We start from the raw sequence: 26,299 nt of genomic DNA on the forward strand, positions 1-26,299 counted from the left end.
CCACACCTTTTTCCTCTCTGCACACAAGCACATGTATTTGCACATAAGTGTTTATTGTAACCTTTTCTAAAAAATAAAAATGGAATAATGCTATGTTTATTCTTTGGAAAAGCCTGCTTTTCAGGCAGCCTGTCTTTGACGTTGTCTCACGTTGGAACCTGGGCACCACCTTCTTCTCCTGGCAGTTATTCCGATGGGTGGATGCGCCATACTTCACTTAACCAGCCCTGCACCGATACGTCTTTGGATGGTTTCTGCCTTTTCCCAGTCGCAGACGGTGTTCTGATGAATTACCTCGCACACATCACTTGGTGCTCTGTGCCTGCATTTCTGTGAGATGTTCCTGGAGGTGGGCTGTCTAGGTCAGAGGGGAGGTCTGTGCTAAATTTGCATCCTGTTCTAAATTCCATCCAGTCATCTGGCTCCCTGAGGACTCACATGGTACTGTCCTATGTACACATCATCTTCTGCAGATGATGGCACGACTGCCTCTCTTTCTCTCTTTTTTTTTTTTTTTTTTTTGAGACGGAGTCTGGCTGTGTCGCCCAGGCTGGAGTGCAGTGGCGCGATCTCGGCTCACTGCAAGCTCCGCCTCCCGGGTTCACGCCATTCTCCTGCCTCAGCCTCCCGAGTAGCTGGGATTACAGGCGCCCACCACAATGCCTGGCTAATTCTTTGTATTTTTAGTAGAGACAGGGTTTCACCGTGTTAGCCTGGATGGTCTCGATCTCCTGACCTCGTGATCCACCCGCCTCGGCCTCCCAAAGTGCTGGGATTACAGGCTTGAGCCACCGCGCCCGGCCTGCCTCTCTTTCTTTTACTCAGACCAGTCTGCACCCTGGTGTCCTGTGGGGGGTCCAGCCCCTACCCACTTGCCTGCCCCCACCCCACAGTGCCCCCAGCCCCTGCTGACAGGGACTATGGTTTCTGAGCTCTGGCCGACTGCCTCACTCTGGAGAAGTTTGCCTTCTCAAACATTCCTGGCAATGTTATTGCAAATCCCAAGGCCTGCGTTTGCCTTCTTCAGGCCTCAGTTTTCTCATAAGTGAAATGGGGATAATGTGATGCTACTGTCTGCATCCCAGAGCTGCTGTGAGGGTTCAGTAAGATCACTGTTGAGAGCGCGTTCACAGCGCCGGCCTCGTGCTCAGTCAGCACCTGTGGGGCAGGGCTGTCGCTGATGCAGTGTTGACTGTCATTGCTAGACTGTGGCTTTAACAGGGCCAATGTCTTTTGTGCTGAGCCCAGAGTCACCCCAGTACCTGCTGTGTTTCTAGAGTGATTGAGTGGCAGGGTCAGAGACTGGGGTAATGGCAGCAGAAGCAGAGGAAAGAAGTGGGGCTTCTAATAGGTCCTGAACTTTAAGATGAAGCATTCTTGCCAAGGTTTGGGGCTGTGCTGTGTGTTCTAGGCCCGAGACTAGAAGCTGGGCCTGGCTGCAGCCCCGGCTGAGCTGGGGAGGTGCAGGTCACCATCTTGCTTCATTAGGACGCCTCCAAGCCCAGCTTAGACCTGGATGCCAGGTGACCCCCTGTTTAGTGTAATCTCAGAGGACAGGGAAGTGTGCAAGGGTGGGGACCCTCATCACCGCCCTTGACTCTGTAAGGCATATGGGTTTGTACATGTGTGTGAGCATGGGCGTGGCTTCTCTGAATTTCCAAGCTGGAGGTTGTGTTTATGCAGAGTTAGGCTTGCCAGGTAAAATACAGGAGGTCCAATTAAACCTGAATTTCTCATTAACCATTTTTTTTTTTTTGGTGCAGATATATCCCATGCAATATTTGGGACCTACTTACCCTAAAAAATGATTTGTAGTTTATCTGAAATTGAGGTGTAACTGGCATCCTGTCTTTTCATTTGCTGTGTATGACAGCCCTGTGGGGGGGGTTATCAGTGTGCATTTGTGAGTTACCGTGTGGGTCTTCAGTGTGCATTTGTGAGTTACCGTGTGAAGGACTCTCTCCAAGTGTCTGTAGGTGCCAGGATGGAGATGGACAGAGAAGATCCTCTCGGGCTGCTTTACTGGCTTCTAGAGGCTGTGGGGTTGGACACTTCAGCCCCAGGGGCCTGGGCAGCACTGTCCAGCACCTGCCTGCTCCCGTCTCCTCCATGGGGGCTGACTTCCCTACCATCTCTCTCCAAATACGGTGTCAAGAGCTGTCCCATCCGCCCCCATCTGGAGCTCGGCTGCCCAGCCAGACAAGATGGCAAACAGTGTGCAGATGGCTGCAAAGCTTTCCCCAGCTCCTTCTGCAAGGGGCCTGCAGATGAAACGGAAGCCCTTATCCTCACCGCCTCCCCCTTCCAGAAAACCCAGGCAACAGCCACCTCTGAATGCTGCTTTAGAAGCTACTCCCTCCTGGTAATTAAACCACCTCAAACAAATACAGCACTGCATTTCCACCGTAAGCTTGTTCCCATGCACGCGGCCAATTGTCTTGGATCCGCTGGTGTGCCTGATTCATCAGGGCAAGGGTTCCCCTCTCAGGTGCTTGCAGAGAGCTGCTTAATTTTCATCTGAAAGACTGTAGAAACCAGGCCCAGCTTTGGAAGAAAGCCCTTTCTCCCCCTTTAGCAAATTCCATGTCATTCTTTTTTTTCTTTCTTTTTTGAAAGAGAATTTCACTTTTGTTGCCCAGCCTGGAGTGCAATAGTGCAATCTTGATTCACTGCAGTCTCCGCCTCCCGGATTCAAGTGATTCTCCTGCCTCAGCCTCCTGAGTAGCTGGGACTACAGACACCCACCAACACACTGGCTAATTTTTTTTGTATTCTTAGTAGAGAGGGAGTTTCACCATGTTGGCCAGGCTGGTCTTGAACTCCTGACCTCAGGTGATCCACCTGCCCCGGCCTCCCAAAGTGCTGGGATTACAGGCATGAGCCATCACGGCTGGCTGGAATTCTGTGTCGTTCTGGATACTTATCATGACTTCAAGCATCCAGGACTCTGTCCCGGGTATCCTGAGCCTGAGGGTGTATGTGTGTCCAGCTGGCTTGGAAGTTGTTTTCAGGCATGTTGAACTTGGCCTCTGAGTCCCTGGAAGCATCATGTGGGAAATACCACCAAGGAGCCTCATCGTGTGCTCTTAGGAGATAATTTCTATTTAGTCATTTGCTGAATCTGTTACAGACGGGTCTCAATTTCTTGCAAGTCTTGTACGAGGTGGGTGCTGTGATTATCCACATGTTCACTTGCTCTCTCTGGCTCCTTTCAGGCTCTTGCACTTCTTTTGCTCTTGCCTGCCACAGGGCCTTTGCACATCCTGCTCTTTCTGCCTGGAAAGATTTTCCTTCTCCCTGCCTCTTCACCTGGTTGTGGTCTCATCTGACAGTGGAGTCCCCACATCCTCAGGGACACCTGGCCGCAATGACTCAGTCATAGCAACCCCCTGTTATCTGCTGTCATAACACCAGGTGCCTCTCTGTGGTAGACACTAGCTCAGCTACAGCTTCCTGGTTCTGTGTGTGTGATCCTTCCCCTTCAAGACTGGTCACCAGGAGGGCCAGGGCCATGCCTGTTCCTGATTCTCACCTGTGTCTCTGGTGTTTAGCATTTACTTACCTAGAATTTGATTAATGAATGAAGTCATACCCATTTCACAGATGAGAAAGTTGAGGCTCAGGAACATTATGTAACTTGCTCAGTATTAGATGGTGATGGTTTGAAGCCACCTGGCTGGTGGCTGGGTGCACACTCTTAACCACTTCACTATCGTTCTTCTCTCACTGTAGTTCTCCAACAGCAGGAGTGAGAGACAACTTTAGGACAGGTGTAACCAGAATCCCAGGGGTTATCCTAGAAGATGGTGTTAGGAACGTACTTGCCTATGGGCCTTCTTACTGTATTGCATAAAATACCCAGTTTTTCTGACTTGCCTTTAGTAAAGACCTTAGCACTATTTGAAGCACAGCTGTCAGTAGGAAAGGGTGGATGTTTGTACTCTTTTTAAAAGGAGTCCATATCGTATTTACTTTGGGGTCTTCCATGCGCCTCTGATCTTCTTTAGCTTCAATTATGCAAAATTAACACCTCTTCTCTTGACTGCCTCTCTCTTACCTGTTCAGTTTCTTTTCTGTGTTTGAGATTGTTTAGAATTTTCCCCCAGTACCTCAGCCTGCTTCCCACCTGCTCCCCCACCCAGCTTGTTCTGAATTTTGTCAACAACAGTTCCAGCGTTTAGGGAGGGCTGGATTGAAGGAAAGCCTTGGAAAAGGATGAAAGGTGTGATGAAAGGTGAAGATACCTAATGGGCAGGCAGTCATCAGGGTTAATTCAAAGGCTGGAAGAAGGATGACCTGGAGGATTGGAAATGTCTTTGAGCTGAAGGTCATGTGCAGGTGGAAGGAAGAGGGTGAGCCTTTTGGGGTGAACTGCAAGTATTGGATAAGATCCCTGTCCCCATGGTTAGGGAAGCTTGATAAGCATCCTTAATGTGATGGAGGGATTAAGGAACCCATGCCTATACCTGCCCAGCCTGGCAGTAACATGACACAGCCAAGTTATTGATTATTGGTTGCCCAGCTGTCATCAGCTCCACATCTTCTGTTATAGTGGTAATTTGCATTAGTTATCAATGCCAATTTTGGCTTTCCTAGTCAATGAAGTATTCTGAGAGTGGTGACTAAGGCTGGGCACTACCCATAATCATGAGGATTACAGAGGCAAGTCCCCTTGCCCAGCTAGCTGCAGGTGATGAGCACCCTAGGGAAATCATTCAATTCTTTGGAGGACTCCGAATAAATGCTCAAGTCCATCTGTTCATCTGTCCTTCCTTCCTTCCTTCCTTCCTTCCTTCCTTCCTTCCTTCCTTCCTTCCTTCCTTCCATCCTTCCACCCACCCACCTACCCACTTACCATCTATCCACCCACCCATTCATCTATCCATGCAGCCTACTCTCTTATGCACCCAGCTATCATCCACCTACCCACCCACCAACCCATCTATCCATCCACTCACCAACCCATCTATCCATCCACTCACCAACCCATCTATCCATCCACTCACCCATGCATCTATCCACCCATTCAGTTATCTACCCATCTGTCCACCCATCCATCAATCCATCCATTTATCTATCTCTCCACCCACCAACCCATCTATCCATCCACTCACCCATGCATCTATCCACCTATTCACTCATCTACCCATCTATCCACCCACCCATCCATACATTTATCTATCCCTCCACCCACTCAACCATCTCTTCACTGACTCGACTCAACCATCCATTCATTCATCCACCTGCCCGCACACCCATCTATCCATCCACCCATCTGTCTATCCATCCACCTACGTATCCATCCGTCTGCCTGTGCGTCTGCTCATTTATTCCACAAAGACTCGTGAACCACCTACTAGATTCTGGGGAGGTGCCTGCTCTAGTAATTGAGAACACGGTCTCTGGAATATGATTCACTGGGCTCAAAATGAGCTGCCTCCCAGCTAGCTGCTTGGGTAAGTTATAGAAACTGTGCTTTGATTTTCTTATCTGAAAATTGGCTATTAATAGCTTCTACTCTTGCAGATATAGTGAGGATTAAAGAAGATGTCACATTAAAAGTGCATCATCGACACTCAGTAGAGATTAGGTTTTACCATTTGTTATTATTCTTGGCAGATGCTGCAGATAACATGGAGAGCATAGGAAAGACACGTGTTTGAACAAATAGTGACATACAGGTCCTAAGTTCTGAAGTAGGGGAAGGTCAGAGAACCATGGAGAGGGCCTGACCCAATCCTGGAGGCTCAGAAAAATGTTCCCAGTGGAACTGCTGTTTTAGCTGAGACTTGTGGGATGGGTAGTAGTTGGAGATCCCAGGTAGGATGTGACCAAGTTAGGGGAAAATTGGGTCCTGGCACCCATGGCAGAGTTGAGTGATGCAGTCCTTCTGTGTCTTCTGGCTGGAAGTCCACCAGATCTGGGAATGTCAAGTTGGGGGTGGGGGCTGACAATGACCATGACCTTCACCTGTCCTCACATGTCCTCTGTGTGTCTGCAAAGCCTCTGCCTCGGTGTCCTCTTCTGGAAAGTGGGATTGGAAACCACATCTGCTTCTCTCCCAGGACTTCTGGGAAGACAAGATTAGATGGCAGGTGAGAGCTCTTTGAGAATGAAAGCATTCTACTATTTGAATGCAAATTATTATTCTTTGCCTGTCATGTTTCCTAATCTGTGAAATCATACTGGACCTCGAAGCTGTCTATTAAAAAAACTAGCAAAGTGGCTGGGCATGGTGACTCATGCCTGTAATCCTAGCAGTTTGAGAGGCCGAGGTGGGCGGATCACTTGAGGCCAGGAGTTCGATACCAGCCTGGCCAATATGTGAAACGCCATCTCTACTACGAATACAAAAATTAGCCAGGTGTGGTGGCGTCCGTCTGTAGTCCCAGCTACTTGGGAGGCTGAGGCACAAGAATCGTTTGAACTCAGAAGTCAGAGATTGCAGTGAGCCGAGATGGCACCGCTGCACTCCAGCCTAGGTGACAGAGAGAGGGGTCTGTCTGGAAAAAAAAAAAAAAAAAGGCAAAGTTAACACTTCCTCTATCTCTCCCCTGGGGGAGGCAATTTGTCAAAGATTGTTGTTGCATTTTACACACAGGGAAATCTGAGGAAGGTGTGGAAACCAGACCAGGACTCCAGACTCTGGACTCCCTGTTTATAGGGTCTTAAATGGGGGAGCCACTTTGGGTTCTTTCTACAAGATTGCTTTGTAAAAAAACCAAGAAACAAACAAACAAAAAACTCAAAAAAGCCAAAAAATCCCCCCAGCCCTGACCTAAATATTCACAAGGGACCTTAGGCAGTATCTGTAAACAGAAGTGAGTGGTGAGTGCGATCCATCATCTTTACAACAAAACTCCAGAGTTGAAGCAAGTGGAAATATCTCTAGAGACAGAGATTTGGGCAGGTTCTGCCAGTCACAAGCTGTGAGAACCTGGGCAGGTTTACCTCTCTGAGCTTCCGTGACCTTGTAAAATAGGATGCATTGCACTAAACGTGCAGGAGGAATCCCAGCCTCCTCCTGTGCACAAGGCTGGTTTCTTCCCATCCTTTTCCTTGTTCTGCCTCTCTCCTCCTCTCCGAGAGATGAATACATTTGGACCCAGTAGGGACCTATGTTTGCAAAAGCTTCCAGGTGATTCTCATGCAGCCAACCTGGCTCTGGTGCTGAGTTCTTGGACACTTTTGGAGGCACATTTACTAGTGAGGAAGGTCACTGTGTGTTAAAGGCATGATTCATCTTCCGTTCCTTTCTTCCATGAAGCAAGGCGCATGGGTCGACTGAGCTGGGAGAGTCCGCAGTGTTAGCCTCCGCCATGCTTCCCTCCCTCCCCATTCCTGGTGTGCCGTACTTTGTCTTGGTTTCCTGCACTCTGCACCAAGCCAGGAGATGGTAAGATCTCAAAAAAATCATTTTTTTTTTGGAAATGGGATCAAGAGGGTTTTTGTTTGCTTGCTTGTTTGTTTGAGACAGGGTCTAACTCTTTCGCCCAGGCTGGAGTGCAGTGGTGTGACCTTGGCTCACTGCAGCCTTGACCTTGTGGGCTCAGGTGATCCTCCCACCTCAGCCTCCTGCATAGTTGGGACTACAGGGGCACACCACCATGCCCGACTAATTTTTTCCATTTTTCGTAGAGATGAGGTTTCACCATGTTGCATAGGCTCATGTCAAACTCCTGGGCTCAAGCCACCTCGGTCTCCCAAAGTGCTGGGATTATGGGCATGAGCTGCTATGCCTGGCGAGGTTTTTTTTTTTTTTTAAATTTTTATTAAAAATTTTCAATATACATAAAAGTAGAGACTAGTTTAATGAGTTATCATATACCCATCACATAGGTTTAAAAACTATTAACGTTTGCAATATTTACTCCATTTGTTTTTCTGAAGTGTTTTAAAAATAGTTTACAGTGGTTATGTAATTGCATCATGATGTTCACCCCTACATAATTTACTTTCCCTCTAAAAACACGAGGGCATTTTTTACAGGATCATTGTCATACCTAATAAAATTACCAGTAATTTCTTAATATCCTCTAAGATCAAGTTGACATTCAGATGTCTCATCCTCAAAATGTCAATTGTGATAATTTTTTTCTTTGAGCAAAGATAATAAGATCTGAAGATTTTATGACAGAGATTCCATGTTAGCCCTGATGTCTAAGCTCTGTGGTCCATCGTGGCTTTACTTGAAAGTCTCAGGCTAGGCACGGTGGCTCATGCCTGTCATCCCAGCACTTTGGGAGGCCAAGGTGGGCAGATCACGAGGTCAAAAGATCAAGACCATCCTGACCAACATGGTGAAACCCCGTCTCTATTCAAAATACAAAAATTAGCTGGGCGTCGTGGCGCACACCTATAGTCCCATCTACTTGGGAGGCTGAGGCAGGAGAATCCCTTGAACCCGGAAGGCGGAAGTTGCAGTGAGCTGAGATCGCACCACTGCACGCCAGCCTGGGTGGCAAGAGCGAGACTCAAAAAAAAAAAAAAAAAGTCTCTCACTGTGGTCTCATAATAAAAGGGTGCTCCATTTCCCGTCTGGCCGCTGCTCCTTAATGTCAGCCCCCTCCTGTGGGGAGGAGGGGGTGACCTTCTGGGCAGGGTTCAAGCATTCCCAGGGCTGGCTCTGATCCCAATAAAGCCCATTGTCATGAATGAATGCTTTCCTTGCAGGTTAGTCTAAATATTGGAAATAGGAGTGTCCTCATGATGCCTGGGACAGTACTGAATATTTATAGGTTTCTTTTAGTGCCTTTTTAAAAGTGTTTTCCATAGTTCCATGTTTCTACAACCCTTAGGAACATCAGAATCATGTGTGTGTGTGGGTGCTTATTAAATAAACCAATTGCTGGAGCTCACTCCCAGACAATCTGATGATTAGGGGCTCAGCTAGGACCTATGTTTGCAAAAGCTCCCAGCTGATTCTCTTGCAGCCAGCCTGGCTCTGGTTCTGGCTCTGGCTCTGGGAACTGGGTTGGGAACTCGTCTTTGGTGCTATTCAGCTGAAACTTCAAGTTGGCCTCTTTGACTCCGTCTTGTATTGTCATCACTTGTATTCAGGTCTGTTTTTCCCCTGGATTGTAAACTCCTTGATGTCTGGGTCATCTCAGCTCGTGAGCTGAGCTTTCAGTGGGTGCTCAGTGGAACAGGTGCTGAATGGAGTCAGGCTCTAGGGAGGCCTGCGTGTGTTGATAAGTGGGAGACAAAAATCATTTAAAAAAGAATCTTTTTGCCCTTCAGTTGTGTTTGCCATGAGTTCATGTGATTTACTCTAGTCGAAGCCAGTGCAGCTTAAGTGGAGGTCTTGCCCTGAAATGGAGCCAGAGCTGCCAAAAGCATTGGAGGAAATGTTTCTGTGTCACCCTCAGTTGATTGAACTCAAGATTTCACTCCCATTTAACACCACGTGGGGGCCATTCTGACTTCTGTGGAGGGGGTATGATCAGATCCTCTGTAAATGTGGAACTGAGGAGGCTGGGCACGGTGGCTCACACCTGTAATCTTAGCACTTGAGAGGCTGAGGTGGGCGGATCACTTGAGGCTGGGAGTTTGAGACCAGCCTGGCCAATGTGGTGAAACCCCGTCTCTACTAAAAATACAAAAATTAGCTGGGCGTGATGGTGCGTGCCTGTAATCCCAGCTACTCGGGAGGCTGAGGCAGGAGAATCTCTTGAACCTGGGAGGTGGAGGTTGCAGTGAGCTGAGGTTGTGCCACTGTGCTACACTCCAGCCTGGGTGACACAGTGAGACTCCATCTCAAAAAAAGAAAAAAAAAAAGTATATGTGAGGAACCTGGGATTGAGCTTGGAGATGTTGGGGATGGAGGTGCTTCATCTACTGAACAAAAACCATGGGATACTAATGTTGGAGGAAGAAGCATCATCCTGTTTCTACTAACTCAACCATGCATGAGATGGGGACTTGGTATCTGAGAGAAGAGCCTCTTTTTAGGTCTTCAGCCTTGATCAAACCATTTCTGAATTCCTCATAGACATATAATCAGTGCGATGAGTGGTACTGATTGGATAATCTTTCTGTCATTTCCTGTGCTAGGAAGGAAAATACATATACAGTCAACTTCCTTGAGGGTTCTTTCTTTTGCATCAGGATATCTCAAACTCCTGCCCTTACAACACCTGTAAGAGAATCATCTGGGATGCTTGCTCACTCTGCATACAGACCCTTTAGAATCAGAATCAGAATCCCTGGGGCTGGAACCACAAAATGAAATGACATTTCAACAAGTTTGTCATCACCTAAGAGAGAATAGGTGAGTATTTGGATACATCATAGGTACTATGATTAGAAAAGAATGATTTGATTATTTTAAATGATGTGTTTTTAAAAATTTAATACATGAAGGGCTGGGCGCAGTGTCTCACGCCTGTAATCCTAGCAGTTTGGGAGGTTGAGGCGAGTGAATCATTTGAGGTCAGGAGTTAAAGACTAGCCTTGCCAACATGGTGAAACCCCGTCTCTACTAAAAATACAAAAATTAGCCAGGCGGTAGTGGTGTGTGCCTGTAATCCCAGCTACGGGGGAGGCTGAGGCAGGAGAATTGCTTAAGCCTGGGAGGTGGAGGTTTGGTGAGCTGAGATTGTATCACTCCACTCCAGTGTGGGTGATGGTTGTTTAACCATCACCAAGATGGATTCTGAGTCCAAATATTAATATTAAGGACATTGTTGACATTATCTCAAAAAAATTAATGAACACAGAAAAGTACAAAAAGGGAGAGAAATCACCCCAAATCTCATGACCCCAAGAAATAAACCTCCTTAATATTAAGTGAACAGCATTCCTTGCTATGCACAAAGATGGGTAGAGACTTGAACAGACACTTCTGATCACACAAAATGAGATTTTAAAAACAAGAAGTAGCAAATTGAATGTAAATTTATCTGAAGAAAAAGAAATGGAAGTGAAATGGGAGGAACTGGTCAACTCAGATAAATGTAGTTTTTCCTCACCAAAAATCAGTTTGTAGAACATCTAAGAAATCAAAGGTGATGAAAAATATTAAGGTTTTTTTAATATTATATATGTAAAAGTCTTTACAGTTGATTGGGCCTCTCATGAAAAATTTGTACAGTCACTGCAAATAAAGTCATTGCGAAATCTTTACTCCTTTTGCTTTTTGTCAGCACTGACAATGGCCTTTGCAGTCTCTTGACTTCATTCTGCCCTTGCATTCCTTTTGCTGTTTTCTTGAGGTCGTCTTCTTCTCATGCCAGCCATGTCTTGCAAGTCTATGTTTGAGTTCATTTTTCTTTGCATAATTCATACCAGATAGCATGCCAAAGCCCATTGTTTAACCACCACCAAAATGGGTTCTGAGTCCAAATATTCATATGAAGATAACGCCCATTGTGGTCCTGTACATTTTGTTGCCTTCCCGGGATGAAGGACATTGGTGACCATTTGTTTCCTCTGGAGTGGTTGGTTGGTCATTAACTTCCTGGTCCAGATAGTTACTGTGTCATTCATCATGGTAGTTGATCCTTGGGTAGTTAGGGAGGAAAATAAACAAGAAGTTATATATTTAAAACCACATGTTTCAATTTTAGATCTGATTGACTTAGTAAAGGGCATTAGCACATCTACTTCCTACAATCCCTCCCATTACCTCTGGAAACTAGTTATTTCTAGCTTGTTTTATGTTGTTAAGGTTGACCACCTTTTCTTTCTGTTCTGTAATCATAGTACTATTTTTAAATGGATTCACCTCTCATCACTAGCCTTTTGTCATGGTCATTCAATTCATAAGTTGCTTATTTTTTAATTTCTTGGCTGAGTAAATTTTATTATGAAGGCTTTTATTAAAAAAGCTCAGAAGTACTGTATTCTCTAAGTTCTTGAACATGCCGTAGTGTCTTTTGCCTATTTTGATTGGTGGATAGTTTAGCTGGCTATAAAATTCTTGGATTACACTCTATTTCCCTTAGAAATTATAGGCACCCATCCACTGACTTATTTCATTGTGCTTTCTTTTTTTTTGAGATGTAGTCTCACTCTGTCACCCAGGCGTGAGCGCAGTGGCGTGATCTCGGCTCCCTGCAAGCTCTGCCTCCCGGGTTCACGCCATTCTCCTGCCTCAGCCTCCTGAGTAGCTGGGACTACAGGCACCTGCCACCATGCCTGGCTAAGTTTTTTTGTATTTTTAGTAGAGACGGGGTTTCACTGTGTTAGCCAGAATGGTCTTGATCTCCTGACCTCATGATCTGCTGGCCTTGGCCTCCTAAAGTGCTGGGAATACAGGCGTGAGTCACCGTGCCCAGCCTCATTGTACTTTCTACTAACCTCCTTACCCTGGCCTCTTCCATCTTGTCTTTTTCTCTCCTAGTTTCTTCATGAAGAGGCCTAGTTTCTTCTCTGTCTAGTTTCTTCATGAAGAGGCCATGTGCTATATTCCATGAGGTATTTCACACTCAAAGAAGATTTCTTTTATACTCTTTTGATAATTTGGGAATCACTGTCTTGATTTATAAGGGAGTTTGTAATAAATACTGTAAAAGAGAGACACATAATATATTTTGAGACATTAGAGAAGGGAGGAACCACTTCTATTAATATTTGGGGTTAGCAGGGAGGGCTTAGTTAAGAGGTAACATTTGAACTAAGCCTTGAAATAAGGGAAGGATTTGGACATGCAGTAATGGGGAGGGAGTAGAAGTAAGGCATGGTGGTTAATTTTATGTATCAATTTGACTGGGTTACAGGGATGTCCAGATACTTGGCTACACTTTATTCTGGGTGTGTCTCTGAGAGTATTCTGGATGAGGATAACATTTAATTGGTAGACTGAATAAAGCAGATTGTCCTCCCCAATGTGGGTGAGCCTCATCCAGTCATCCAACAGGTAGAGTAACAGAGAATTTGCTCTCTTTATCTGGTTATATTTAAGCTGGGACATCAGTCTTCTCCTGACTTTAGATGTGGACTCGAGTTGGAACTATATCATGGCTGTCCCGGGTCTCCAGCTTGCTGACTGCAGACCCCAGGACTCCTTAACCCCCATAACCATGTGAGCCATCCCTTAACGACAAATCAATCTGTCTCTCTCTATGTATATAGCTCTGTCTCTATCTCTGTGCTCTTTCTCTGGAGAACCTAGAGTAATACACAAGGTTATCTTAGAGAAGAGGACGACCCAAGGAAAAGCATGGAGGCAGAAAAGTGCAAAGAGGGTTTGGGAAAACTGGGGTCCTGATGGGGAGTTTGGATTTCACTCTGTGTAGCATGGAGAATCCTTGAAAATATTCAAAAGGTGAAATTGTATTCGTGGAAAAACACCAGGAGTATGTGAAAAGAAAAACACACATTCCATTTTAACTTCACTGAAGGGGGCATCAAAAGGATGCATTGGGGACATCAGTTGGAGGGTAGTTGAGGCCATATCTGGAGGATCTTTACTTCTAGGCTGAGTCGGAAGTTATCTTTCTGGGGAGTGGGAGATCATTAAAAATCTTTGAGCTCCACTCAAGAAATGGTTTTGCTAACAATGGCAGGGTGATGGTGGTGGTGGTGGTGGTGGTGGGGAACTGGTGGCATGAATTCTAAGTGGGTTTCTGCTGTTCTAGCCGAGAAAGGTGGGGAATGGACTTTAAGTAGAGTAATATAGATCTGGGAATCAACTGCATGGAGGAGGTAGTTACAGGTGATGAGATGGTTCAGGGACAAAGTTTGGTAGGAGGAGAAAAGATATTAGGTGGTGCAAAAGTAATTGCTATTTTTGCCATTAATTTTAACGGCAAAAACTGCAATTACTTTTGCACCAACCTAATAGGATGCAAACTTCAGAGTCATCTGCATCAGAGGGATTGACGAAGATCAACAAAGTTTGGGAACACAGGAAAGGACCAGAGAGGGTAATGACTTGAGGGCATAGCAGGGATAATCAAGGTATTTTTTGTTAGCATGTGGAGACTTAAGCATGATTATATGTTAAACGCCTGGCACATACATGGTGCAAAATATTTATGAGTCAAATGATGAGTGAAGGTGGGGAGTCATAGGAGTTCCAAGGGAACAGGTGATAAAGGGAGGTCTCAAATGAGGCACAAGTGGAGAAGGTAGCTTGGGAAAAGGAGAAGGATGCTTCTCTTTATAAGATGGGAAAGGCAGAGGAAGAGGGTCAAGATAGAGTGATCTAGGGGTGAGGCGGAAGTGAATTGAGAGAACTCAACTCTGGGTGGGCTCTGAAACCCCTAGGGATGGGTTTGGGGGGCTTTCAGATACGGAAGAGGTTTAAAGTCAATTGCTATAGCAAATATGGTTCGGAATTTATTTGTGATGCTTAAAAATATTGCTGAAGAGAAGTGAAGTCTACCCTAGAGTTGGATGGTGAGATTATTATTATTATTTTTTTAATCTTTTTTATTATTATTATACTTTAAGTTCTAGGGTACATGTGCACAACGTGCAGATTTGTTACATATGTATACATGTGCCATGTTGGTGTGCTGCACCCATTAACTCGTCATTTACATTAGGTATATCTCCTAATGCTATCCCTCCCCTCTCCCCGCTCCCCACAATAGACCCCGGTGTGTGATGTTCCCCTTCCTGTGTCTAAGTAATCTCATTGTTCAATTCCCACCTATGAGTGAGAACATGCAGTGCTTGGTTTTCTGTTCTTGCGATAGTTTGCTGAGAATGATGGTTTCCAGCTGCATCCATGTCCCTACAAAGGACATGAACTCATCCTTTTTTATGGCTGCATAGTATTCCATAGTGTATATGTGCCACATAGAAACAAAAAATTTTGAAGCAATTTAAAAGAGAAAAAATGGTGGGAGAGTTGAAATATCACACAATAGTAATAGAGTCAAAGCTGTCAATGTTCACAGATTCATGCTTAGGAATGATATGTTGCTTGAGTTTTCTTTTTGTTCATACCAATTTACAACATTTAGTATTAAACGAAATAAAACAATAATAAACACTTTTTTTGTTAAACCATTTTTTTTCCAAGACAGAGTCTTGTTCTTTCACCCAGGCTGCAGTGCAATGATGCAACCTTGGCTCACTGCGACCTCCACCTCCCGGGTTCAAGTGATTCTCCTGCCTCAGCCTCCCAAGTAGCTGGGACTACAGGCATGTACCACCATGCCGAGCTAATTTTTTGTATTTTTGGTAGAGATGAGATTTCTCCAGGTTGGCCAGGCTGGCCTCCAATTTCCTGGCCTCAAGTGATCTGCCCACCTCAGCTCTCAAAGTGCTGGGTTTACAGGCGTGAGCCACAGTGCCCGGCTGACACCAATTCTTTTCAATTTTTCACTATTGTATTTTGAGGTTCAACCCAAAATGATTATCACATCAAAACAATGAATTAAGTTTACTATTAAATAGGAAAAATAATGACAACTATAATGACCTAAATGACAGTCTGTTATGCTTTAAATATAAAGAATCAAATCAAGTAAAATATGTCATTCCAATATGTCTTTCAGCTATTATATACCACATCAGTAAATTGATTACAGCAAAACTTCATCCACCCAGTTTATTTAAAATTATTAATATAGACTGTATTGGTCTATATCTACTTGTGTTAATCTATGTCTACTTTTATTTGTATATGCTCAAGTGTAATCCTATGACAGCTACATCCTATGTGATTCAGCCTCAGAGCACCCCAGATTCAAAGAATCCCAATGCAAATACTCATTCCACTCTTTGCCCAAGGCTCTTGAAAAACTTAAAAGATATCCACAAAGAACTTCTCTACACTTATTTTTAAATTTCTTGGCTTCTCCTATTCACTAATATCTCAAAACTGGTGGAGTTCTCACTTTACCACCTCAGAAGACATTTCTTCCTTCTATTCATGAGTTCATCTCCAAAATCTTTCACAATCACCTGTTCTCCCATTTCCTCTGCACTTAGCCCTTTCTCCTAAAGTTCTTCAGCTAGTTTCATCCCTCACCACCACTATTCTAGACTCCTGAAGTGAATGTTGAACACGTAGTCTCTCCCACCCTGAGAACATTTTTCTCCATGATTCATTCTGATAAGGGTTGGGAGACAAGGTACGTACATTGGAGAATCAGAATTGTTTTAAAAGGGCAGAGACCAAGTTGACACTTTATTGAGCAGGGGAAGAAAAAGGCTGAGACTTACGAATCCTATCACCTAGATAACATTATAATCTTAAAAAATAGTGTTAGAAAATGCCCATGGGAATTTTCTTTTGAAGTAAGTCCATATGAGATGGTGAGATTATTTAGTGGAACTACCAGATCCATGTGGTGGTTCTTTCCAGTATCATTCAGCAGCCCTTGGACAGTTGCAAGGCAAGTCATCAATGGGGTGTGGAGATTTTCCAGGTGGGTGTGGTTGAAGGCAGGGAAGAACAAGTTTAGGAGCACATTACAAGAAGAAGGTGACTGTGAGGTCCAGGCTGAGCAGGAAGGTAAAATAAGAAGGAAACATGAGGTTGTAAAGAGAAGTTTAGAGGGATGAGGAGGCAGGATGGGTGAACAGTTGCAGGATATAGCTAGAGTGGCGATGTTAGATCTTGGGGCCAGAGAGCTTTACAGTGATGATGAAGATCAAAGAGAGGGCATTAGAATCAAGCTATAAAGAGCCACTGTTTGATGTCAGGATGTGAGGATGCTGCAGGTGGATGTCTGTGCATTGATGGTGAGAACGTGGTCACCCTGGCCCTGCTGGGTCTTTGCTAAGGAGACTGCTCTCTGTTCTTGGGGCCGTTTTCATCACCTGATTAGAGCACTGGTCCCTAAATGGTGTTCTTTGGACCATCTGTATAAAATGTTCATGAGTCAAGAATAAAATGGAAAACCAGAAAATGTCACAGAAATGTGCCCGTTGATGAAAGACCACCTATTTGTCCTTTTTGGAGGATTGTTCTTTATTCTGAAATTGTGTATATTCTATTCTATTAAAAAATTTTTGTATTTGCATAATTTTTTCTCTTTTATGAAATGCCATGGAGTAGAAATTTGTAATGTATCCAGTTCTCCTGTCTTCATGCATTGCAGTGTGGTGGGGGAGGGGATGTGGCTAGTACTGGCCAACAGGCTGGGGGCAGAGGTGCAGTGTAAGACTTCTATCCTGGAGCATTTAATTCCTAGTATAGGGCTCTCTAGCATTCTTCTCCCTCTGTTCCCTGGTTGGTGATACTTGAGGTGGTGCAGCCCCCATTAGCGTTAGTCTTAGGGTGAGTTTGATGGGAAACAGAGCACCTCACACCTCCCTGCAGATGTAGCATGAGTGCGAAAAACAACTTCTGTTGTTTGAAGTTACCAAGATTTAGGAGTTGTTTGTTATTGCAGCAAAACCTAACCTATTCTGACTGATCATGGTGGAATTTCTGTGTGTGTGTGTGTGTGTGTGTGTGTGTGTGTGTGTGTGTGTGAAACTGGTAGTTTAAAAAAGTTCCTTCTTACCAAAAAGAAAAAAAAATAGCAACCTTATGTTGGTTCTCAAATTAAAAAAATATTTTTACTGGTTTATAAAATAGAAAAATCTGAGAATCTGTAGCTTAGAGAACTACAGTGTGGGATGTCTCTAAAGACCAGGTTATTTTATCAGCTCCTCACACCACTTTATAGAAGCTTAGCCAAGACTTGGACTATTTCAGTCTTTTCCATTCCACATTCCACGGACTCTTGAAGAGACATTGATAAAACGATGCAGCCATGAACCACCCTAACTCAATCCCTCTTTTACTGCAGAATGAGCTTCTTGCTACAGTGATACTTGAACCCCTTAGATATATTCTGTACTAATTATATTAAAACATGACCAATGCTTTTGCTTTGTTGCCCCCCAAATTAAACACCTTAATCATGCGAACACAGAGAATTGGATTTAGTGTGACTGATTCCCAACTGTCAGTAAGAACATAATTAGATTATATTTTTCTCCAGTTCAAATAAAAGAAAATTGACAATAAAATGCTGATCAATATGTGTAGCTCAGGAGGTAGAGCCTGCTTTGAGATGCAGAAGTATTTGTTTTTTGTTTTTGTTTTTAGATCTATATTCTTGAGTAAAGAAAAAATCCGTCTGTCTTTCCTAGAGGGGGAAGACTTGCAGAGCTGGTCTTGGCAACAGCCTGACTATCAGAGGCTGAATTAAACAAATAGGTGCCTCCCTGGAGTGAATGGTGCATTTCTCCTGTTGGGGGGACTGTGCTTTTATGGTGGATTTTGCTTTCTGTCTTGGTCTCCGGATGTGTGTATCTGTGGGTGGATGTCTGCATGTAAATGGCAGTGTATACCTGTGTGGGTGTGTACAAAATTCCCATGTGAATCTCAGCTTTGTGGGGATCTCGGGGTCTTGAGCCCAGCAGATGCCATTTGAAGAAAAATCACTTGAATACGAGACAGAAGGAATGGAAACCAAATCCTAGCTCTAAAGGTACCAGGCTGATTAAAAAAACAAAACAAAACTGGATTTTCTTTGTTTTGGACTCTACCTGCCTCCAAATGACATTTCTGTTTCCTATGAAATGATTAGAATGAAAGAGATCCCGAGCACGAAAGAGCAGATACTGTGTGATTCTGTGTATGTTAGGGTTTCAGCTGCGACCCGGCTGACATTTTGGCTCAGCAATTTCTCTGTTGTATGTGTGTGGGTTCCCTGTACATTCTAGGATGTTGAGCGGCATCTCTGGACTCACTGGATGCAGTAACACAACTCCCCTCAAGTAGAGACAACCCCTGTGTCTGTGGATGTTGCCTAATGTCCCCAGGGGGCAAAATAGCCCCCATCTGAGAACTGCTGCTTTCATAAAGTACAATGTCAGGTGGAATTGGTGGAGGCTGTTGGTTGTCAGGGGTTAGTAGAGATGGAAGAGACCCCAGGAATATTCTGGAAGGGGCTGTAATGTTCTTTTTCTTGAATTGGGTGTTGGTAATATGGAGATGTTCAGTTTTTTTTTTTTTGAGGCAGGATCTTGCTCTGTCACCCAGGCTGGAGCACAGTGGCACCATCATGGCTCACTGCAGCCTCTGCTTCCTGGGCTTAAGCAGTCCTCCCACCTCAGCCTCCCGAGTAGCTGGGACTACAGGCATGTGCCACCACTATTGCCTACTTATTTATTTATTTATTTATTTTTTGTAGAGATGGGGATCTCACTATGTGTCCAGGCTGGTCTTGAGCTCCTGGGCTCAAGCAATCTGCTCACCTCAGCCTCCCAGAGTGCTGCAATGACAGGCATGAGCCACTGCGCCTGGCCAGTATGTTCACTTTGTAAGAAAATTTACTGTGTTGACCTCTTATATGTGCACATTTCTTTTTTTTTGTTTTTGAGACGGAGTCTTGCTCTGTTGCCCAGGCTGCAGTGCAGTGGTGCAATCTCGCTCACTTCAAGCTCCGCCTCCCAGGTTCACACCATTCTCTTGCCTCACCCTCCCGAGTAGCTGGGACTACAGGCACCTGCCACCACGCCCGACTATTTTTTTTTTTTTGTATGTTCAGTAGAGACGGGGTTTCACTGTGTTAGCCAGGATGGTCTCGATCTCCTGACCTCGTGATCAGCCTGCCTCAGCCTCCCAAAGTGCTAGGATTATAGGCGTGAGCCACTGCGCCCGGCCTATGTGCACATTTCTTTAAGTAATAATTCAGTATAGCATTTAGAAAGCTTGGTCATAAGAGGAGTGATTTGTAGAATGACTGGCGTGAAAGCTGATCACTTTCATTTGAACTACTCTGAAATGAGCACCAGGGGCCACCAAGAAGAGCCTTTCAAGGTGTCATAGCCAAGGATAGGAGTGTGTTGTGTACATCTCTGCATAAAGGATTTGCTGGTTACATAGAAGAATGAAGCCTGCTTCTGAGGACAGACGCAGCAAAGCAAGGGGAAGTCCAAAGCATTGAGCTTTCTAAATGGACTTTGCTAAAATCTCGTGGATGACTCATGCTCTTAACATACACCCGTGTACATATTGTCCATATAAACATTAATTCTGTAACAAGGCCCACACATAAGGTTTTTTTTGTTTGTTTTTGTTTTTGTTTTTGTTTGTTTGTTTTTGAGACAGTTTTGCTTTATTGCCCAGGCTAGTGTGCAGTGGCATAATCTTGGCTCACTGCAACCTCTGCCTCCTGGGTTCAGGCAATGCTTGTGCCTCAGCCCCTGAGTAGCTGGGGCTACAGGTACACACCACCATGCCTGGCTCATTTTTGTATTTTTGTAGAGATGGAGTTTCACCGTGTTGGCCAGGCTGGTCTCAAACTCCTGGCCTTAAGTGATTCGCCCACCTCAGCCTCCTCACGTGTTGGGATTACAGGTGTGAGCCACTGCACCTGGGCCCACACATAAGGTTTGAGTTGAGATAGAGAAACTCTGGCAAGGCTGAAGTATTTGGCCATAGACTCCGGGAAATATCCACAATTTCTGGAATCTTCTCTACTTCCAGAGTTACCACTTTCTGTCTGTCTCCTGTTTATTCAACGAACTTGTAGGGAACCACAGTGTGCATAGAACTTGCCAGGTGTGGAGGATAAAAAGATGACTGAGGTTGGGCATGGTGGCTCACGCCTGTAATTCCAGCACTTTGGGAGACCAAGGCAGGTGGATCACTTGAGGTCAGGAGTTTGAGAACAGCCTGGCCAACATGATGAAACGTCTCTACTAAAAATAGAAAAATTAGCCGGGCATGGTGGCACGCACACGTAGTCCCAGCTACTTGGGAAGCTGAGGCAGGAGAATCGATTGAACCCAGGAGGGTTCAAGCAGATTTTGCAGTGAGCTGAGAGCACGCCGCTACTCCAGCCTGGGAGACAGAGCAAGATTCCATCTCAAAAAAAAAAAAAAAGGTGACTGAGATACAGACTCCATCAGAGTTGACTCTAACACAAATTAGTTAAGAGCCCAAGGTCTGACTAGGCAAGCACCTTGATCGGCCTCATCCTGTAGCCTCTACTAGAATGAAGAACACTTTTTTCTTTACCTGTGAAAATGTATTGTGCTGCGTACCTACAAGTGCAATTTGTGTTTCTTCTGCAAAATTTGCCGTATAACTATGCCTGTATTCTTAACATTTTTCTTTTGAGAGATTTTTCAGCAAATCATCTTTGGACTATGTGGAACTGGAAATTTACTTAGAGGCAATAAAAAGTACAGGAAGGTCAGTTCTTAGTCAAGAGTGAGGTTTTCAAAGACAGTGGAGAAAGTAAAAAATCTAGTACAGTCAAGATTATACTTGCAAATCCCCCCATCATTCATAAAGTTTAGCAGTCAGTCTTACCGTGCCTCACCAGGTTTAATCCGCACTTCTTCCCCCACGATTGGAGCAGAGGGTGATTTTTTTATGAGCAACTGATGAAGTCATTGAGACGGCATTTGCAGTGGAGCCATGTGCACTAGAGACCAATCAATGTGCCCTCATGGCACCATTTCTGTCTCTCTCCCTCTTTGTTCTTGCCAAGTACCCATAGTTCATTTTCCATAGATTAAGAGAGCCCGAGTTGGGCCTATACCTAGGAGTACAATTGCTGGGTTGTTTGGTAACTCTACGTAGAATCGTTTGGGAAGTTGTCAAACTGTTTGTGACAGTGGCTACACCATTTTAATTCCCACCAGCAGTGTATGAAGGTTCTAGTTTCTCTACATCCTCACCAACATTTGTTATTTTTTGTATTTTTTTTTTTTTTGAGACAAAGTCTTGCTCTGTCGCCCAGGCTGGAGTGCAGTGGCACAATCTCGGCTCACTGCAGTCTTTGCCTCCCAGATTCAAGTGACTTTCCTGCTTCAGCTTCCTGAGTAGCTGGGATTATAGGCACCTGCTACCACGCCTGGCTAATTTTCGTATTTTTTTTTTTTTACTAGAGACAGGGTTTTACCATGTTGGCAAGGCTGGTCTCAAACACCTGGCCTCAGGTGATGCACCCGCCTCGGCCTCCAAAAGTGCTGGGATTACAGGCGTGAGCCACCACGCCAGGCCAGTTTTCTGTATCTTCGATTCTAGCCATCCTTATGGGTATGAAGTCGTATCTCATTGTGGTTTTGATTTGTGTTTCCCTGATGATGAATTTCATTGAGCATCTTTTCATGTGCTTATTGGCCACTTGTATGTTGGAGATGTGCCATATTTTCATATTCAAAAATGAAAGCACAGGTCCACACAAAACTTGTACATGAATAATTCAGTAGCATCACTCCTAATAACCCAAAGAGGGAATTAATCCAAATGCCCATCACCAGATGAAGAGAGACACTGAATGTTGTCTACCCACACAGTGGAATATTATTTGATCACAAAAAGGAGCAAAGCACTCACATATGCTACAGTGTGGATGAATCTTGAAAACAGATGAAAGATCACATTCTACATGATTTCATTCAGATGGAAATCTATAGAAATACGAAGTGGGTTAGTGGTTGCTTCTGGCTGTTAGGGGCATGGGAGGATGGGGGTGTTAGCCAAAGGGTATGAGGTTTCTTTTTGAGGTCATGAAATGTTCTAAAATTGACTGGTAATGTTTGCGTGTATCTCTGAATATATTAAAAACAATTGAAATGTAAAAAACGCAAAGATAAAACAGCCCAACTTGCAGTTTTATTCAACACTTGATGGGCTTTAAAAATAGATTCCAGGCTGGGCTTGGTGGCTCACACCTGAAATCCCAGTGCTTTGGGAGGCTATGGTGGGAGGATTGCTTGAGGCCTGGAGTTCCAGGCCAGCCTTGGCAACATGGCAAGACCCTGTATCTACCAAAAAAAAAAAAAAAAAAAAAAAGAAAAAGAAAAAATAAGTAGCAGCTGGGTGCAGTGGCTCATGCGTGTAATCCCAGCACTTTGGGAGGCTGAGTTGGGCAGATCACCTGAGGTTAGGAGTTGAAGATCAACCTGGCCAACATGGTGAAACCCTGCCTCTACCAAAAATATAAAATTTAGCCTTTTGGTACTCTGAGCAGCACCATGGCGGTTGTTAAGAACAAATGCCTTATGAAAGGTGGCAAAAAGGGAGTTAAGAAGAAAGTAGTCGATCCATTTTCTAAGAAAGATCAGTATGATGTGAAAGCACTTACTATGTTCACTATAAGAAGTATTGGAAAGATGCTAGCCACCAGGACCCAAGGAACCCAAATTGCATCTGATCGTCTCGAGGGTCTTGTGTTTGAAGTGAGTCTTGCTGATTTGCAGAGTGATGAAGTTGCATTTAGAAAATTCAGGCTGATTACTGAAGATGTTCAGGGCAAAAACTGCCTGACTCACTTCTATGGCATAGGTTCTTAGCTGTGACAAAATATGTTCCATGGTTGAAAAATGTTCAACAATGATTGAAGCTCATGTTGATGTCAAGACTACTGATGGCTACTTCTTTCGTCTATTCTGTGTTGGTTTTACTGAAAAACGCAACAGTCAGATATGGAAGACCTCTTATGCTCAGCACCAGCAGTCCGCCAAATCTGGAAGAAGATGCTGGAAATCATGACCTGAGAGGTGCAGACAAATGACTTGAAAGAAGTGGCCAATAAATTGATTCCAGACAAGATTGGAAAAGATGTAGAAAAGGCTTGCCAATTTATCCTCTCCATGAGGTCTTCATTAGAAAAGTAAAGATGCTGGAGAACCCTGGGTTTGGATTGGGAAAAGGCATGGAGCTTCGTGGTGAAGGTAGTAGTTCTGGAAAACCCACTAGGGACGAGACACATGCTAAAGTTGAATGAGCTGATGGATATGAACCACCAGTCCAAGAATCTGTTTAAAGTTCACACTTATAATAGTGGCAAATAAAAAGTCCTATTTGTGAAAAACAAACAATAAACAACAATGAAAAAAAGCAGAATTTGCCTGGTGTGGTGGTGCATGCCTGTAATCCTAGCTACTCAGGAGGCTGAGGCATGAGAATCACTTGAACCCGGAGACAGAGGTTGCAGTGAGGCAAGACTGCACCACTGCACTCCAGCCTGGGCAACAGAGTGAGACTGTGTCTCCAAAAGTAGAAAAAAAAAGTATCCAGGCTTGGTGGCATGAGCCTGTAGTCTCAGCTACTCTGAAGGCTGAGGTGGGAGCATGGCTTGAGGCCAGGAGTAGTTTGAGGCTGCAGTGAACTATGATTGTGACACTCCAGTCTGGACTGCAGAGCAGTCTCTTATACATAGACACACACACTCACCCCCCCCCACACATACATACATACATACATACCCAGGTTCTACCTCCGGTGATTCTGACTCAGTAGGGCTGGGTATCCCCTAGAGATCCTGCTGTTCAGCCTGATCTGGGATCCACTTTTCATTGGGAACTGAGACACTGGCTGTGAACCTTCTGTCCTGAGAAGTAGAGGTCATGGTGACTCAGGTTCAAGCTTAAGGAGAACTGACTGTGCGTTAGGTATTATGCTGAACATCATTTCTTACTCTCACAGCAACATCCTTAGAAGGTCAATGATATGTCCCTGCTCTACAGATGAGGAACTAATCTTTCAGAGGAGTTTAGCTTGTTCAAAACTTATTCTTCCTGTTGGAAACTTTGTACCCTTTGACCAGTATCTCCTATCCCCTACCTTTCCTCCACCCCAGCCCCAGATAACCACTGTCCTACTCTCTATTTCTGTGAGTTCAACTTCTTTAGATTCCACATATAAGTGAAATCATGCAGTATTTGTTTTTCTGTGCCTGGCTTATTTCCCTTAACACAATGTCTTTCAAGTTCATCCACGTTGTTGAAAATGACAGGATTTCATTCTTTTTAAGGATTAATAGTATTCCATTGTGTTTATATAGTACATTTTCTTTATCCTTTCATCCACTGATGGACACTTAGGTTGATTCTATACCTTGGATATTGTGAATAGTGTTGCAGTGAACATAGGAATGTAGAGATCCTTTCGACATATTGACTTTAATTTTTTTTACTCTATACCTAGAAGTTGGCTTGCTGGATTATATGCTTTGAAATCTATAGCACAGCAGGGTGATTATAGTCAATAATAATGTATCTTTCAAAATAACTAAGAGGGTACATTTCAAATGTCTCATCATAAAAATTGTCAGTGAATTAGGTGATGGACATGCTAATTAGCTTGATCTAATCATTCCACATTGTCTACACATATAAAAACATCACATAAATGTGTACGATTATGATTTGTCAATTAAAATAACATTAGTTAACAAAATAAGTAAGTTGTTCGAAGCCCCAGTTGGGATTGATGGAGCTGGGACATGCCCTGAGGCTGTTGCTCTCAGGCCCACAGAGTCCATGGTCCACGAATGTTGAAGCCCTACCTGAGATGTCTACTTGAGATCGCTGTAGGAATTCAATGTCTCAGAATCATCTCATACTCCAGGGCCCACAAGTCCATGACTGCTGCCTCTACCCCTGACCCTACTGACCTGAAATGCCCCTGCTTTCATTTCCGGGAGCATACACCACTTACACCAAGCATTGATGGGTTTTGTTGACTTCATTTGAGATGTGGGTTCATGGATAGGGTCCCATGATCCTTGCTTGGTGTTGGCCAACTCCTTTGACTTCACCCTTCCCTTTTCTACTCACCTCCTCTGTCATGGATTGCTCTGGGAATTCTGAGCCCTAGTTCCTTTATTCTGCAGATAACCTTCACTCTTCTCTGCAACTAATCCCAAAAGTATGTAATCCCAAAAGTGTGTAATTGAGTTGACTGCAAGGTGCTTGACATGCAAGCGACTCCACAAATGGGATTCAGCCTCTGGAAAGTGGTGGTAGTTTCAGGTTTATGTGGATGTTACTTTGTTTTCCCCTATAAAATATATTATTTAAATTATCAAACTCGTGGCTCCTGGATGCAGTCCTTTGCTGGTGGCAGTGGGCTGGGTACTGCCACCGGGGAGAAATGCTGCACGCTTAGAGAAAGAGAAACTAGTTTTCTTTAAGAGGCAGAGAGTGGTTTCCAGTGCCAGTTTGGAGGCAAAATGGCTGCTGTATTAAAATTGCCCAAACTTGGGCTGGTGCCTTGTGTGTTTAGAGCTCAAAGCCACGATTGCTTTCATTTTTTTTTTTTTTTTTTTTTTTTTGGTGGTAGGTTTTCCATCCTTTTGCTTGGCAGGTTTCTGCTAATAGCTTCAACCTCAAGAGGTCCATTATACAGACACTAATAGCACCTACTATGTTCATCATTATATTATCTCCAATGCCTGACATAGAGTAGGTCTGTAGTGCTTACTATATGCCAGGCATTGGAGATAATATAATGATGAACAAGACAAACATGGCACTTGGAAAAGAGAGTCTAGTTGCCACTCTCAGCCCACCCCAAAGAGAGGCCAGAATTGGACTTCCAAAGATCTCAGATGCCCTTGCATCATCTCCCTGAAGAAGGAAGGTGAAGCTTTGTCTG

The 26,299-nt window shown here is 44.3% G+C and overlaps 1 protein-coding gene and 1 pseudogene across 2 annotated transcripts in view; both read left to right on the forward strand.

Annotated features, from left to right (window-relative positions):
* RBFOX1 (RNA binding fox-1 homolog 1) overlaps positions 1 to 26,299 on the forward strand; it is a 2,485,711-nt gene that overhangs the window by 10,735 nt on the left and 2,448,677 nt on the right. The gene's annotated exons all lie outside the window — the stretch shown is intronic.
* LOC711135 (small ribosomal subunit protein eS1 pseudogene) lies at positions 22,464 to 23,716 on the forward strand (annotated as a pseudogene).

This window comes from Macaca mulatta, chromosome 20, assembly GCF_049350105.2.
Source record: "Macaca mulatta isolate MMU2019108-1 chromosome 20, T2T-MMU8v2.0, whole genome shotgun sequence".
Taxonomy (NCBI): Eukaryota; Metazoa; Chordata; class Mammalia; order Primates; family Cercopithecidae; genus Macaca; species Macaca mulatta.